Source organism: Triticum urartu, chromosome 5A (assembly GCF_056163025.1).
Source record: "Triticum urartu cultivar PI428250 chromosome 5A, HENAU_Tu73, whole genome shotgun sequence".
Lineage (NCBI taxonomy): Eukaryota > Viridiplantae > Streptophyta > Magnoliopsida > Poales > Poaceae > Triticum > Triticum urartu.
Window position 1 is genome coordinate 471,057,010 of NC_141877.1, and position 14,810 is coordinate 471,071,819.

Below are 14,810 nucleotides of genomic sequence, written 5' to 3' on the forward strand. Positions count from 1 at the left end.
TTTAAATTAATGATTTTTAAATTTGATGAATGTTTTCAAATTTTTTGAGTTTTTTGAAAAATCAAATAATTTCCTAAAAATTAGATGAACTTTTTTTCCAAATTTGTGAACTATTTTCGTATTTTAAAAAATTGATGAACTTTTTTCAATTCCACAAAAAAATTCAGAACTCTTTGAACAATTTTTATTTTAAGAATCAGGCCGCAGTTTTTTCAGTAATCAAGCAATTGAACCTTCTTTTCAGACAGATCAAAAAATATCTAAAGACTATACCATGTGGTAGTGTTTTCTTGTTTTTAAGCATATGTCTCACTTCCAAGGTCTTTCCCCAGATTACTTGTAAGCATGAGCTATTTAAAAATAAATTTACAACAATTGTTTTCATCCAAACAGTCCAATCGCTAAAGGAGTTTAACGAAACGAAACAGCACAGTCGCTAAAAAATCCCATCGAAACAGTCAAGTCGCTAAACAAGAATAAACAGTCAACGAAACGGAGGGAAACAGCCGACGAAACGAAGCAGTTGGGCTAATGGGCTTCGCGAATAAAGCCCACTTGATCCTCTATCGAGCCCAGATCAAAGATTCAGTGCTGAAGGAGCCGAATAGGGCCTCTCCCGTGTCCGTCTCCACTGAAGCGGTAGCGGGGAGCGCAGAGGAGACACCGTTGCGATGTTGGCTGTCCGGTGCGGCGGCGGCGGCGGCGGCGGCGCCGGCGCCTACCCGACGGCTCAGAGGACAACGGCTGCTCGGAGCGGAGCCTTCAGCGGCCGCAGCGCCCTTCTTGCTGCGGGAACTGGGGCCAGGGAGCTGAGCCTTAGGGTTTCCCTCTCGCCCAACTCCCAACCCCACCGCGTCGGCGCTTCATGCCCGTGGCCAGTGGTAAGATCTTCTTCCGGGTTCCCAAACTCCATTGTTCATTCGGGTGCATAAGCTCTAAGGCACTGCCTCTACAGCGTTGCCCCCCCTGTCCTTCTCCTGACATGGAGGTGCCGCGCGTCAGTAAGAAGAAGACCAGGAACGAGGAATGGGAGGTGTTGAAGACGGAGTTCGGACGCATGTTCCGCCCGCAGCTTCGCAACTTAGGGAACTCTTTTCGCTCCGCCGTGTCTACGACATTGAGGATTATCAGCTGGGCACCCTCTTTGGTTCGTTTGATTTCAATTGCTCTGGTGTATGTTCATTGTTTTAACTTGCTGTCTGCCGAATCCATTGCATTGTAGTGATTATGTTTAAATGCAGGTGCATTTCTTGGATGTGTTGGCTGTTACCAACTGTGGAAGACGGCGCCTTCCATATTTGTTGATGCAGTGCTCGCATTCATCTTCTACAAGCTCAGTGTTTTGTCCTCAGAGTTACACAGAAGCCACAAGTCCAACAGCCTGATTACGCGGCTGAAATTCGGTATTTTTTTATTTTTAAAATTGGTTTTCAGTTATACTAGTTTGTAGCCATATTATTGGACATTCATTGGATCTCCTTCTCATTGTAGGCATCATACTTATCATGGTTTGGAAGGACATCAAGAAAAACTATGTCCTCCTGGATGTTATTAGGTCAGTATGTATTGTCTAACTATTAAATCATTTAGTAGTCAGGTACGACAGTTTTACACTACTGGAATCAGCTTCTTTGCCGGACGGCAAAGACATGGATCACGGACGGCAAACGTCTTTGCCGTCCGCCAGCAGACGGCAAACTGTCCGTCTGAACACGTGCCAGCAAAGGCCTTCTTTGCCGTCCGCTTCCTGGAAACGGACGGCAAAGGATTTTGCCATCCACCATCCGAGGCCAGCAGATGGCAACGACAACGGATGGCAGTGCGGTGGCGTGAGTGCCGTTAGGGGGTTAACGGCGCTCTTTGCCGTCTGCCAGCGGACGGCAGACGGCAAAGAGCTCAGCTAGGCAGTACTGGGGAGCTGCCACGTGGCCAGCTATGCCGTCTGCCAGCGGACGGCAAAGTGATTTGAATCTTTGCCGTCTGCCAGCGGACGGCAAAGTGACCAAATAGGCAGCCAATGTTTCCCAGGTTTTACAGGTAGCTGCCACGTGTCCTCTTTGCCGTCCGCTCGTAGACCGCAAAAAGGCTACATACCCCCTGTTTTTATTTGAATCCATTTAATTTCACAGGAATTCACACACAGATATACATACATATATATATAATTTTTTTTTCCACATGCACAGCAGACATATGATGTATCCAACACATAGCTCCATCCATGACAACATACATACATAATAAGAAACAGAGTTCCATCCATACATATTACAGTAACATCACAATGTTCATCCAACACATTGTTCCATGCATGCATCCATATAACAAAGTTCCACATTTTTTATCGATAAGAACGAAAAAAAGAAAAGGGAAACAAGCACTCCATCCATGCAAGCTTCCATATAGTGAATTAAATCTGCAAAATGGGAAACAAGAAAGTTAGAAGAAGAAGACTAGAATCAGAAGAAGAAGAAGAAGAAGAAGAAGAAGAAGAAGAAGAAGAAGAAGAAGTAAGCATACTTAGGTAAAATGGAGCTAACCTAGCTAATTGTGCCATTTTTGAGTGAACTAAGCATATTATGCCATTTTTGATATAACTTAGAGCTAACTTCATTTTGGAGAAGAAGAAGAAAACTAGAAGAACTTCTTCTTCTTCTTCTTTTCTTCCTCTTCCTGGATTTTCTTCATCTTATTATGTCATTTATGGACTAAATAAGCTAAATTATGTCATAAATGGACTAAATAGGCTAAATAAGAAGAAAAATGCCATTTTTGAGCTTACCTAGCTAATTATGCCATTTTGACCTAACTAAGCATATTATGAGATATAACTTAGAGCTTACTTCATTTTGGAGAAGAAGAAGAAGAAAACTAGAAGAAGAAGAAGACTAGAAGAAGAAGAAGAAGAAAACTAGAAGAAGAAGAAGAAGACTAGAAGAAGAAGAAGTTCTTCTTTTCTTCTTCTTCTTTTCTTCCTATTCCTTCTTTTCTTCCTCTTCCTTGATTTTCTTCATCTTATTATGTCATTTGTGGACTAAATAGGCTAAATTATGTCATAAATGGACTAAATAGGCTAAATAAGAAGAAAAATTCCATTTTTGAGCTTACCTAGCTAATTATGCCATTTTTGACCTAACTAAGCATATTATGCCATTTTTGATATAACTTAGAGCTAACTTCATTTTGGAGAAGAAGAAGAAGAAAACTAGAATAATAATAATAATAATAATAATAATAATAATAATAATAATAATAATAAGACTAGAAGAAGAAGAAGAAGATCTTCCTATTCCTTGATTTTCTTCATCTTATTATGTCATTTGTGGACTAAATAGGCTAAATTATGTCATAAATGGACTAAACACGCTAAATAAGAAGAAAAATACCGTTATGACGGAGGTGTAGGAATGGTCGGGGCTGCGCCAGTGCCAGACGGAGGTGAAGGACCGGTCGGGGTTCCGGCATTGGCAGAAGGAGTGGTCGATGCTTGTCGGGAGCCATGTTGCACCAAAGATCATTTCCAATAATGTCTCGTTAGCAAGTTCGCAAACTGAAATGTGAATAGTAGTAAGCAACGACCATTCAAATCAAACTCATCGTGTTCGCCGGAGCAATCTGGGGCATCGGCGGAGGGGCCTGACCGTTTTTCTCGCACATGGTCTGCACATTTGGTTCTCACGAGTCAGTCATATTGGATAGTAATGCGAACATTACGTGCATGATTGGGCTAATATGCACGAGAAACATACCACGATGAGCTCGTATAGGGCCCGGTTAGCGACGTCGTTCCGGTTCCTCTCCTCCAACAGCTTAGCCGTCTTCTCCTCCATCTCCTTTTTTGCCTCCCTTTTTGCCTCCTCCACAAGCTCCTTCGTCTTCAATCTCTCTTTCTCAACAATAGCCTGCAACACACCACTCCTCGTTAGCATTGTAATCATCGACGAACGCACACACAATATAATGGAGGAAAGGTGAGAGAGTCCGTATAACTAACCGCCATGGCGATCTCCGCGGTCCGTGTACAAGGCGTTATCTCAGGATCAGAGCTACTCAGGCGCTTCTTGATTTGCGGGAGTCTTAGGACAACGTATCAGTCCATCACCAATGACTTGAGAGCCATGGGACCTCCTGCCACCAGATATCATCACCAGCTTTGTATCAAAAGGATCCTGGCTCGGGTTAAAGTCCTCCCCTTTCCTCGCCTTCCCCTCGTCTCTGTACCTCACAAGCTTGTGGTGGGAGGTCTTGTTGGTGAAGCTCTCTGGATCATCTAGGTCAGACTCCGTGAATGGCTTGGCCTTCTTGTACGGGGCCATATGGGCCATGCCATAGAGGTCGAACAGACCTGGCACAGGCTTCTTGTGGTAGTGCGCCTGAGAGAGAGGAGCAAAATATTAGTTAAGGGCTCAAGCTAGCATGAAGAATGATATTGCTATGTAAATAGGTCATTTGGAGCTAAGAAAGGTTATTATGTCATTTTCGAGGAAAATAAGCTAAGTTTAGGTCATTTTTTAGGTAACCAAAATTATTATGCCATTTTGACCAAATTATGCTAATTATGTCATTATTGAGCTATCCAAGGTTATTATGTCATTTTAGAGCTAACTATAGCATATTAAGTCATTTTGGAAGGGATAAATGCTAGCATGAAGAATGAATTGCATGAATCATGTAGCAAACCACATACCCAGTTATCCCCGTACTCAAACAGGTTGGAGCTCCCTTGATGGTGTGGCACACCTTCCATTTGGTTGCGCTTATCCTTGGCCCTTTGGTGTTCGACTTTCCATTGGGGAGAGCACCACGCATCCACCAACGCCTCCCAATAGTCCATCTTATCCACACACCATCTCGGGGGCACCTAAGTGAGTCAAGAGAAATTTCAGCGCTACGCCTACGAATCAAATCAAGAAAACTAAGTTCAAGGCCTTAAGAATAGGTAATTACCTGCATGTACTTCTCCTTACTCAGAAACTTGTCGCGACACTTCTGCTTGCCCCTCCTAATACCCTTCGAGGCGTAGTAGTCTCGAACGGCCTGCAACCCGAGCCTCGTGCCTTAAGTTCTGAAGTAGGCGCTTGCACTCGTTTTCGACAACCATACACGCGGCCTCCTGCTCTCCCTCTGAAACCCTGTAGAAGGTCTGCAATCAAACAAGACAACATTGATTAGTACAATCACTAGGTAGTGTTGATTTTTAATTCCGTAAAGGAGAAATTACCCAAGACCGACGGAACACAATGTCGGCCACCGTCTCGCACAAGACACCGTCGACCCTCTCCTCCGGCGGGGCCGGGGCAACCGAGTACAGCTCCCAGGTCAGTGCTAGATGTGGAACCTGACCCTCACCGGGCAACGTGACCCACCCAGGGAAGTGTTGCCGGCAAAGCACACCAAGGACCTGGTTGGGCCTACGGGAACCACTGGGGCGTACCCAGCCCCTGCAGTATGACAAGGCCAACACATTAGATATTAATTTGAAGGAACATGAAGGTAAAAGGTTAAAAAATAGTAAATGCACTTACTTCAACCCTTTAGGCGCAATCAACCACCTCTGGTCGGGGGTCGTCGGCACGGGCGGGAGCTTTGTAGCGCCACACTTGTAGACCTTCTTGCCCTTCTCAACCAGCTCGTCGTCGCTGTAGCTATCATCTGAAAAGGTGTCCTCGCTACCATCCTCCGAGCCACTAGCCTCCGGAGTCTTGTGGGCCGAGGACCCCATGATCGGAGTCTTCTGGGACGAAGACCCCATGACCGGAGTCTTCTGGGACGAAGACCCCGTGACCGGAGTCTTCTAAGACAAAGACTATGGGACCGGACTCACGTGGAGCGAAGGATCGGCGACCCGAGTCTGGTCGGGGAAAGGATCAGCGACCGGAGGCTCATGGACCGGAGTCCGAGACGGGTCCACGTCAGACGGAGCACTCCTGTGGTCGGGTGAATCAGCTGAGGGTGGCGGCGAGGAAGGAGTAACAGCCTTCCTACCTCTCCCGCTGCCACGTCCACCTCTAGCAGGCTTCTTCGTCCTCCCCCGACCTCTCCCAGCCGAAGAAGCGCCTGCCGCAGTTGTCTGCATACTGTCTAGCAGCGCTCTCCGGAGGGGCTGGGCTAGAATAATGGAACCACCCCTCCCAGTAGCGCTCGCAGGAGGATCGGGGCGCTCTGGACCCTTGCCTACCATCCTGTCAACACCTGCAATGACAAAAAGTAAACGAAATTAGTACAACATAAAAAATTTGGATACCTGACATGAACATAATAATATATATATAATTTAAGTGTATCATAATCATGACCATAATAAAAATACACCCGATCAACACAAATATATATGGGGTCAGGGTGTGGTGTCAGGGTGTCAGGGTCGGGGTCAGGGTGTGGTGTCAGGGTGTCAGGGGTCGGGGGTGAGGGTGGGTGTGGTGTCAGGGTGTCAGGGGGTCGACCGCGGTCGGGGTGTGGTGTCAGGGTGTCGGTTGGTCGGGGGTCGGGGTCTCTCTTTTCTTCTTCTCCCTCCTTCTGTTCCTCCCTCCTCCTACTTCTTCTAAACTAAAACTAAAACTAATCTAAAATAAACTAATCTAAAATAAACTAAACTAAAACTAAAACTAATCTAAAATAAACTAAACTAAAACTAAAACTAATATAAAATAAACTTAACTAAAACTAAACTAAAACTAAACTATAACTATAACTATAACTAAAACAGAAACTAAACTAAAAGAAACAAAAAGAAACTAATTGTCAGATGCTTGGGAATTAGGAGCGTTGGGAGTTGATTGTAGGTTGTAGCTGTGCTCTACGGGAGGACGAGGCTTGAAGCCTCGTCGCCCCGTGGCAGGGAAGAGGAGAGGCGCACAAGGCACAGGGTAACCAAGTTGTGTTTTTTTCTTGCTTGATTCGTTCCTCCACAGGGAGGCAATATAAATAGTCAAGTTACATGACGACTCCTAGTAGAAATAGAAACAGACTCCTTGTTTTAGGAACAGTAGGGAAAACCTTCTTTGGGACAAAAAACCCTTCCGTTTCCAAACCTGATACTAATTGATACTAATTTGGACACCCCCTGTCCGTTGGCCTCCTCTCTCTGGTTGTACGTCTCCTATACGTACGCCCCCACATGACATCTCCCTCTCCATTCTGAAACAGCTCGTCCTCGAGCTGGAAGCTTGGATAGCGTTCTTTGAAGGCTGGAACATCCTCCCATGAAGCATCAGACGTCGGTTGGCCCTCCCAATGGATGAGAACCTGTTGCATACCCCTAAACAGTCGTGCACGCAGCGCCTTGGAAGGTGTTGGCTGAACACGGCCTTGGAAGATGGCTGGCAGCACCGGTGGAGCATCTGGAGGAGGGCCTTGGTATTTCTTCAGAACACCCACATGGAAAACATCATGGATGCGGGCGCGGGGTGGAAGCTCCAAACGGTAGGGAACAGAATCAATTTTGGCGAGGACTTTGTAGGGACCAAAGTACTTAGGTGCGAGCTTTCCCTTGGCAGCAGATCCAAGGAACGCTGCTGGATGGCGCTGCAAACGCAACCAAGCCCATTCGCCGACCTCAAACGAAAGTTCTCGATGCTTGCCATCATAGTAATGCTTGTAATGTTGCACAACCTGAAGGAGACGGTCACGAACATCGATAAGGAACTGGCCGCGGTCTGCAATGTTGCGCTCGACAGCCTGATTACGCAGCTCACCCGGTGAGTATGCACGGAGGGAAGGCGGATCACGACCATACACCACACGAAATGGCGTATCCTTGAGAGCGGTGTGGTAAGATGTGTTGTAGCAGTACTCCGCCCATGGCAACCACTGAAGCCACTGTCGGGGCTGGTCACCAGTGAGGCAGCGTAAGTACATAGCAATTACCCGATTAACGGCCTCCGATTGGCCATTAGATTGCGGGTGAAAAGCTGAGCTCATGTTTAGGCGAGAACCAGAAGCAGCAAAGAGAGCCTTCCAAAAGCCAGAGGTGAAAACAACATCTCGATCAGAAACGATGGAGGCTGGTACGCCATGCAGACGAACAATGTCAGCAAAGAAGGCTTTGGCCACCGTCTCAGCTGTGTACGGATGCGCTAACGGAATGAAATGTGCATATTTGGAAAAACGATCCACAACGGTAAGAATGACACACTTGCCGCCCACTTTTGGTAATCCCTCAATGAAGTCCATGGCAATGTCCTCCCAAATCCGAGATGGTACTGTCAAGGGCTGAAGCAAGCCTGCTGGATGGAGCTGCTCGGTCTTGTTACGCTGACAAACTAGGCAGTTGCGGATGTAGTCCTGAATAGCTGTCCGGGCCTGTGGTAGATGGAAGTCACGACGAAGACGGTGTAGCGATTTCTGAATACCCTCATGGCCGGTATCATGGGATGCTGCGAGTATATCTGCCACAAGTGGTGAGGAAGGTGGCACATAGGCACGACGCTCAAAAGTGACAATGCCATCGATGAGTGCCCATGGGGGTCCCAGCTCGCCGTTCTCTAGTTGTTCGCGGAATGCCATGAGAGCTGGGTCAGTGTGTGCAGCCTGACGAAGTTCCTCAAATAGATCAAAGGAAGGACCGCTTATGGCGCACACACGGGCATCAGAAGTGTCGCGCCGCGACAGTGCGTCAGCCACAATATTCTGCCGGCCAGGCTTGTACTCCACTGTAAAATCAAAGCCCAGGAGCTTGCCAACCCAACGATGTTGTGGGATAGTCGCGAGGCGCTGGTCCAGAAGGAACTTGAGGCTGTAGTGATCGGTTTTGACAACGAAGGCACAACCCCAGAGATATGGCCGCCAATGGCGCACAGCTTGTACGAGACCAATGAGCTCGCGCTCGTATGCAGCAAGGGAGACATGACGAAGAGCAATAGGCCGACTGAAGTAAGCAATGGGTCCCGCACCTTGGTGTAACACTGCGCTGAATCCCGAACCAGAGGCATCACATTCCACAATGAATGGCACGGTGAAATCCGGAAGTTGAAGCACTGGTGCTGTAGTCAGGGCAGTCTTCAATCTTGTAAAAGCATGTGTTGCCTCCTCAGACCAGAGAAATCCATCCTTTTTGAGCAACGCTGTGAGGGGTGCTGCAATAATGCCAAAATCGCGGATGAACTTCCGATAGTAGCCGGCCAACCCCAAAAAACCGCGGACCGCACGAACTGTGCGCGGCACCGGCCAGTCAACAACAGCCATAACCTTTTGATTGTCCATGGCGACACCGTCGATGGAGATGACGTGACCGAGGTACGTAACCGACTCCTCCCCAAAAGAGCACTTGGAGCGCTTGAGAAATAACTGGTGCTGGCGCATGAGCTCCAAAACGACTCGCACAAACATGCTCCGACCATGAAGCGCTGTACACCAAAATATCATCAAAAAAATACTAACACAAATTTGCGTAAATGGGGTCGAAGTACGTCGTTCATCAAAGCCTGGAAGGTTGCCGGCGCATTTGTGAGTCCAAAAGGCATGACGAGGAACTCAAACAGGCCCTCGTGTGTCCGGAACGCTGTTTTGTGGATATCCTCAATATGCATGCGCACCTGGTGATAACCAGATCGCAAGTCCAGCTTTGTGAAGAAGCGAGCGCCCTTTAGCTCGTCCAGTAGCTCGTCTACTACAGGAATAGGGAACTTGTCCTTGATGGTGTTGGCGTTGACGCCACGAAAATCGACGCAGAATCGCCAGGAGCTGTCGTGCTTCTTCACCAGAAGAACGGGCGAAGAGAACTTAGAAGTGCTGCGGCGGATAAGGCCGCGCTCCAACATGTCCGCGCACTGTCTCTCGAGCTCGTCTTTTGGATAGCCGGGTAGCGATATGGTCGAACAGCCACCGGTGCGGTACCAGGCACCAAGCGGATGCGATGGTCGTGAGTGCGAGGCGGCGGCAGGCCCCGAGGCTCTGCGAAAACGTCAACGTATTCATTGAGGAGGCTGTCAAGAAGCTCCCGCCCGGAACAAGCGTGAATGTGGTGGGGTTGGCTTGACGCCGTGATACCATACCACTCAACGCGATGGTCGGACCGCCAGAAGGACATCCAAAGACGCGTGAAGTCCCAAAGTATGGGCCCGAGTGTCTTGAGCCAGTGTGTCCCGAGAACGACGTCAAACCCACCCAAGGGAATGGCGTAAAGATCGACGCGGAAGTCTTCTTGGCCTATGGTGATGGCAGCCTGCCGAACAAGACCACTACATGTGACGTGATCTCCATTGGCTACTGTTACGCGGAGGCGGCGCCCTGTGGAGAAGTGGCTGCCCACTTGTGCAGCAAGCTCCTCGTTGATGAAATTGTGAGTGCTACCAGAGTCGAGGAGAGCGACCAATTCGTGCTCGCCTACACGGACCACTAGCTGCATTGTGTCGCTGGTACGTACGCCGGTGATTGCGAGCAGCGAGATGTGTAGGTTGTCACCATTGTCTTCCTCCTCGTCGTCGGCGGACTCGATGTAGAAGAGACGCTTGCAGCGATGTCCCCGGACATACTTCTCATCGCAGTTGAAGCATAGTCCCTTGCTGCGTCTGTCCTCCATCTCGGCGGCGTTAAGCTTTTTGAAGACAGGCCCGCCCCCAGAAGAGGGGTCGCCTGTGGCAGCACCTGGGGCTGCTGGGACAGGGCGTGTAGGACAACCAGGGCGCGTCGGAGTGGCAGCAGCAACCGTGGTCACCATGGCAAGGTGCTCATAGGAGACGGCCATGTCCATAGCATCCTCGAGAGTAGCTGGACGCAGCAGCTCGACCTGTGTTTTTAGTGGCTCGCCCAGATTATTGGTGAAGATGTTGCGCTCCTCGTCATCTGGGATGGGGTTGATGCGGGACAAGAGTTGGAGGAACTGTTTAGTATACTCCGCCACCGAGCCTGTACGGGAGGGAGATGAGCTCACCGAAGGGATTGGCACGTGTGGGAGGGCCAAAGTGCTGGCTGACCCGCGCAACAAAGTCTGCCCAAGTTGTCCGGCCGATCTTCTCCTCTAGATGGCCATACCAAAGGGCAGCCACATCTGTTAGATGGTATGACGCCATCCAAGTCTTGTCCGTGTCAGGCGTGCGCTGGCCAAGGAAAAACAAATTGCATCTAGTCAACCATGGTCGAGGGTCGCCTTCACCGTTGTAGGTAGGGAAGTCGAGCTTGTAAAGGCGGGGTGGACGCTCGTCGGCGGAACCAAGTGGAGCCTGCAACCTGAGTTGACCTCCGACGCGGGCAACCGCTGATTGGGTGTCGGCGGTAACGAGGGAAGGCTCGCCACGGCTCGCACGCTCCAACCTGGTGATGGCCAGGTTTTGTGCGCGCCGTTGTTGTGATAGATCGCTGAATTCTGTTCTGAACGCCGTCAGGGCATCGGTGACATCCTTTAGGGCCTTGGTCATGTCGCCGCGGAGTTCGACGCCCTCGGCCAGATCGCCCAGATTTTGCTGGACGTCCTCGAAATCTGCATGTTCCTTGGCAGCGAGGTCTTCGAGGGTTTTAGGAAGATCAGGCTTCTTGGGAGAGGACGACATGGTTGCAGGCGCAACGGAGATCGATGAATCTGATACCAAATTGTCAGATGCTTGGGAATTAGGAGCGTTGGGAGTTGATCGTAGGTTGTAGCTGTGCTCTACGGGAGGACGAGGCTTGAAGCCTCGTCGTCGCCCCGTGGCAGGGAAGAGGAGAGGCGCACAAGGCACAGGGTAACCAAGTTGTGTTTTTTTCTTGCTTGATTCGTTCCTCCACAGGGAGGCAATATAAATAGTCAAGTTACATGACGACTCCTAGTAGAAATAGAAACAGACTCCTACTTGTTTTAGGAACAGTAGGGAAAACCTTCTTTGGGACAAAAAACCCTTCCGTTTCCAAACCTGATACTAATTGATACTAATTTGGACACCCCCTGTCCGCTGGCCTCCTCTCTCTGGTTGTACGTCTCCTATACGTACGCCCCCACATGACACTAATTAAACAAAAAAAGGGGAGGAGCTCACCTGGTGGAGGGGGAGGCCAGACGGCTGTGGCGGCCGCTGGAGGAGGCGGCGACCCGGTGGAGGGGGAGGCCGGACGGCCGCGGCGCGGCTGCCCGACGTGGAAGAGGCGGCGGGGCCGCGGCGGAGGTCGGGGAGGGGTGCGGGGCGGCGGGGCGGCCGGCTACGCTGGACGGGGTCGGCGGCGACGGCGCGGGCCGGTGTGGGTGGGGGATGGCGATGGAGGGGAGGGGGCGGGGGGGGGGGGGGTGGAAGGGGTGACGGGGCTGCGGTGGAGGTCGGGGGGCCGCAGGGGAGGGGTGCGGGGCGGTGGGGCGGCCGGCTACGGCAGACGGGGTCGGCGGCGGCGGCGCGGGTGTGGGTGGGGAGGAATGAGAGAGTGGAGAGAAGAGAGGGGGGCGGGAGGGCCGTTAACGTACCCGCCTCTTTGCCGTCCGCCAACGGTCGGGAAAGATTCTTTGCCGTCCGCTTGCAGATGGCAAAGAGGTGGGGCCAGTGGGCTTGAGTTGGTTAAACAATAACAGGACCCACCCACCTCTTTGCCGTCTGCTAGCGGACGGCAAAGAACGGGCTGATGGCAAAGACTTTGTTTGCCATCAGCCACATCTTTGCCGTCTGTTTTCTTGTGGCTGACGGCAAAGACGTTCCTTGCCGTCAGCAAGCGGTCGGCAAAGAATGGGCAGACGGCAAATAAGCTAATTCCAGTAGTGTTATCCCAAACCATCACTTGCATTTTTGGAACAACAGATATCATTCTTCTAACATTGAATTACAAACTCTAGAATGACAACTTACCTTCTAGTTTATACATCACATAATTCTGTTTTTTATGCATCTTTTTTCATTAACATTTTAGAGCTTTGATAACTTGTCAAGCTGATATACCAACAGTACAACATCATAGGAGTTATGTTTCAGGACCTATATGTCCATCATACAGCGGTAGCTAATGCTTTTTGGTGTCCACAAGAACCTTGTGTTGGAAATGCGGTTTTTAGGGAAACATTATAGCCGTAGAAAATAATATGTGTAAGGGAACTAGAACAATATATATCCATGATGTTGAATTCATATACAAAGTGGAAACAGTAAGGCTTACATACTAGATGAGTGATGGATGAGAAAGATGAAGATACAATTTTTTGCCCTTATTGGATTTCGTTGTCTGCATGTCCGCTGCCCCAGTTAAAGTTTTCTTCTTGAGAGAAGTGTTAAGGGCTGTGTTTGTCTTATACTAATAATAGGGGGGCAAAGGTATTCAGACTGCATATGAGTCACACACATTAATCAACACATGAGGTGTGGGCAGTTAGCCTAGCATAAATGGCCTGCAACAAGATAGTACAATGTTTTCACAGCCACATGAACCCTGATAACTTAGCTTCATGTCCAGTATGTCAGGAAATCTTTAATCGCCACATTTTCTCCCCCCTTGAGAATGCAGTTCATAATTCTGTTTGTCCAAGAAGGCATGAAGTATTGTTAAACTGCATTCGTCTCATTGCACTGCATGCAAAGAGTACAAATGTGCAAACCACAAACTGTCTAATGCTTCCATTCAACGTGTCATGCCATCTCATTCAGTCATTGAGTTGCCATTCACCATGGTTGGTCTAAATCGTATGTGCCTCTGCTGGAATTTTTGCCAAGCTCATCATTAACTTTGTGGCCTAATATTGGAGCTTTAACATGAACATATGATATACTTAGTGTTTGTTAGCGGTGCCATGGTCTTGATAAGTACAATCCTCCCAACAGAGGCTAGCACTCTTTCTGTTCTATCTGTCAATTTTCTTATGTATCTTATCTAGTAGATATATACATGTTTGTAATCAGATTTCAGTAGTCTGCCAAGTCTTGGTTAAACTCTGTGTAGAACATGCAGTCCCAAGCCATACTTCATGTAAGCATCTAAATTTTGTATCTGCTGTATCAATATGATATAGAGTGGAGTTGGCTCTGGCCTTTGTAAGTTAAATGAAACAATACAATTATCTTTCTCATGCATTTCTTTTGGATATGGATCATTCAATCAGTAACTGAATATAGTTTCATGACACAGGATGCCGGTTCTTCTCCTCTACATTTGTGCATTCCTGTTCGATGTTGCTGGCGTGAAGAAATATGGAAGGGAAGGCTTGTTCTATTTTGTCAATCTGTTGAAAACCAGAGGTGGGCTTCAAGAGATATACAGGATTATGTGGTTGCCTGGCTATGTCTCTCCCTATGACGAACTAGTTATGAGGCTCAGGTTCTTGATGTGCATGCATGAGAAACAGACTGCATCACCTTGGGTATTTTCTGGATGGGCATGTATCGGATCAAACTCCTAGAGATTTGCAAGGAATTTTGTTTAGTTTAAGGGATTTGGTGTAGTAGCGCCTCATCCAAACAAGCCCTTTGTTCGGGTGTAGAATATGGGAGCCCCAGTCTGTAATATATGTGCGTATTAGTTCTCATTTGTATAAGCCACCATATGTCTAGTAGTATCTAACTTATCTTAGATATAAATTTGCCCCCTTTTCCTATAAATCTTACTGAAATTCTGTGGTGGTCATTATACATACATCTACCAGCTGGTATCTGATGTTTGTAAGTGCGAGGTGTGCTTTTATGGAGTACTACAATCCAAGATTGTGTGTGACCGTGCATGTACAGTATCTGGACATAAGCACATGCGACGGATCGCAGCACCCCAAAGCTACACTGCATATGTGGCCTCCTACGAAGAAGAAAGAGAAATATTATGCTTGATTTGTTTAAAAATTGGGCAGAAGTCCCAATCGTTCACTGGCAAACCCTGAAGCAGAGAAAGATTCATGTTAGTTATGAATGAAAAAACATGAAAACAAACTCTAAACGGAT

At 48.4% G+C, this 14,810-nt stretch overlaps 2 pseudogenes across 1 annotated transcript; one reads left to right on the forward strand and one right to left on the reverse strand.

Annotated features, from left to right (window-relative positions):
• Window positions 1-599: 599 nt before the first annotated feature.
• Window positions 600-14,596, forward strand: LOC125509840 (uncharacterized; annotated as a pseudogene). Its single transcript, XR_015603365.1, has 5 exons — window positions 600-881; window positions 956-1,147; window positions 1,242-1,403; window positions 1,492-1,555; window positions 14,008-14,596. The product of XR_015603365.1 is annotated as an uncharacterized LOC125509840 (transcript).
• On the reverse strand, window positions 6,186-11,927 carry LOC147972035 (uncharacterized; annotated as a pseudogene).
• Window positions 14,597-14,810: the final 214 nt, after the last annotated feature.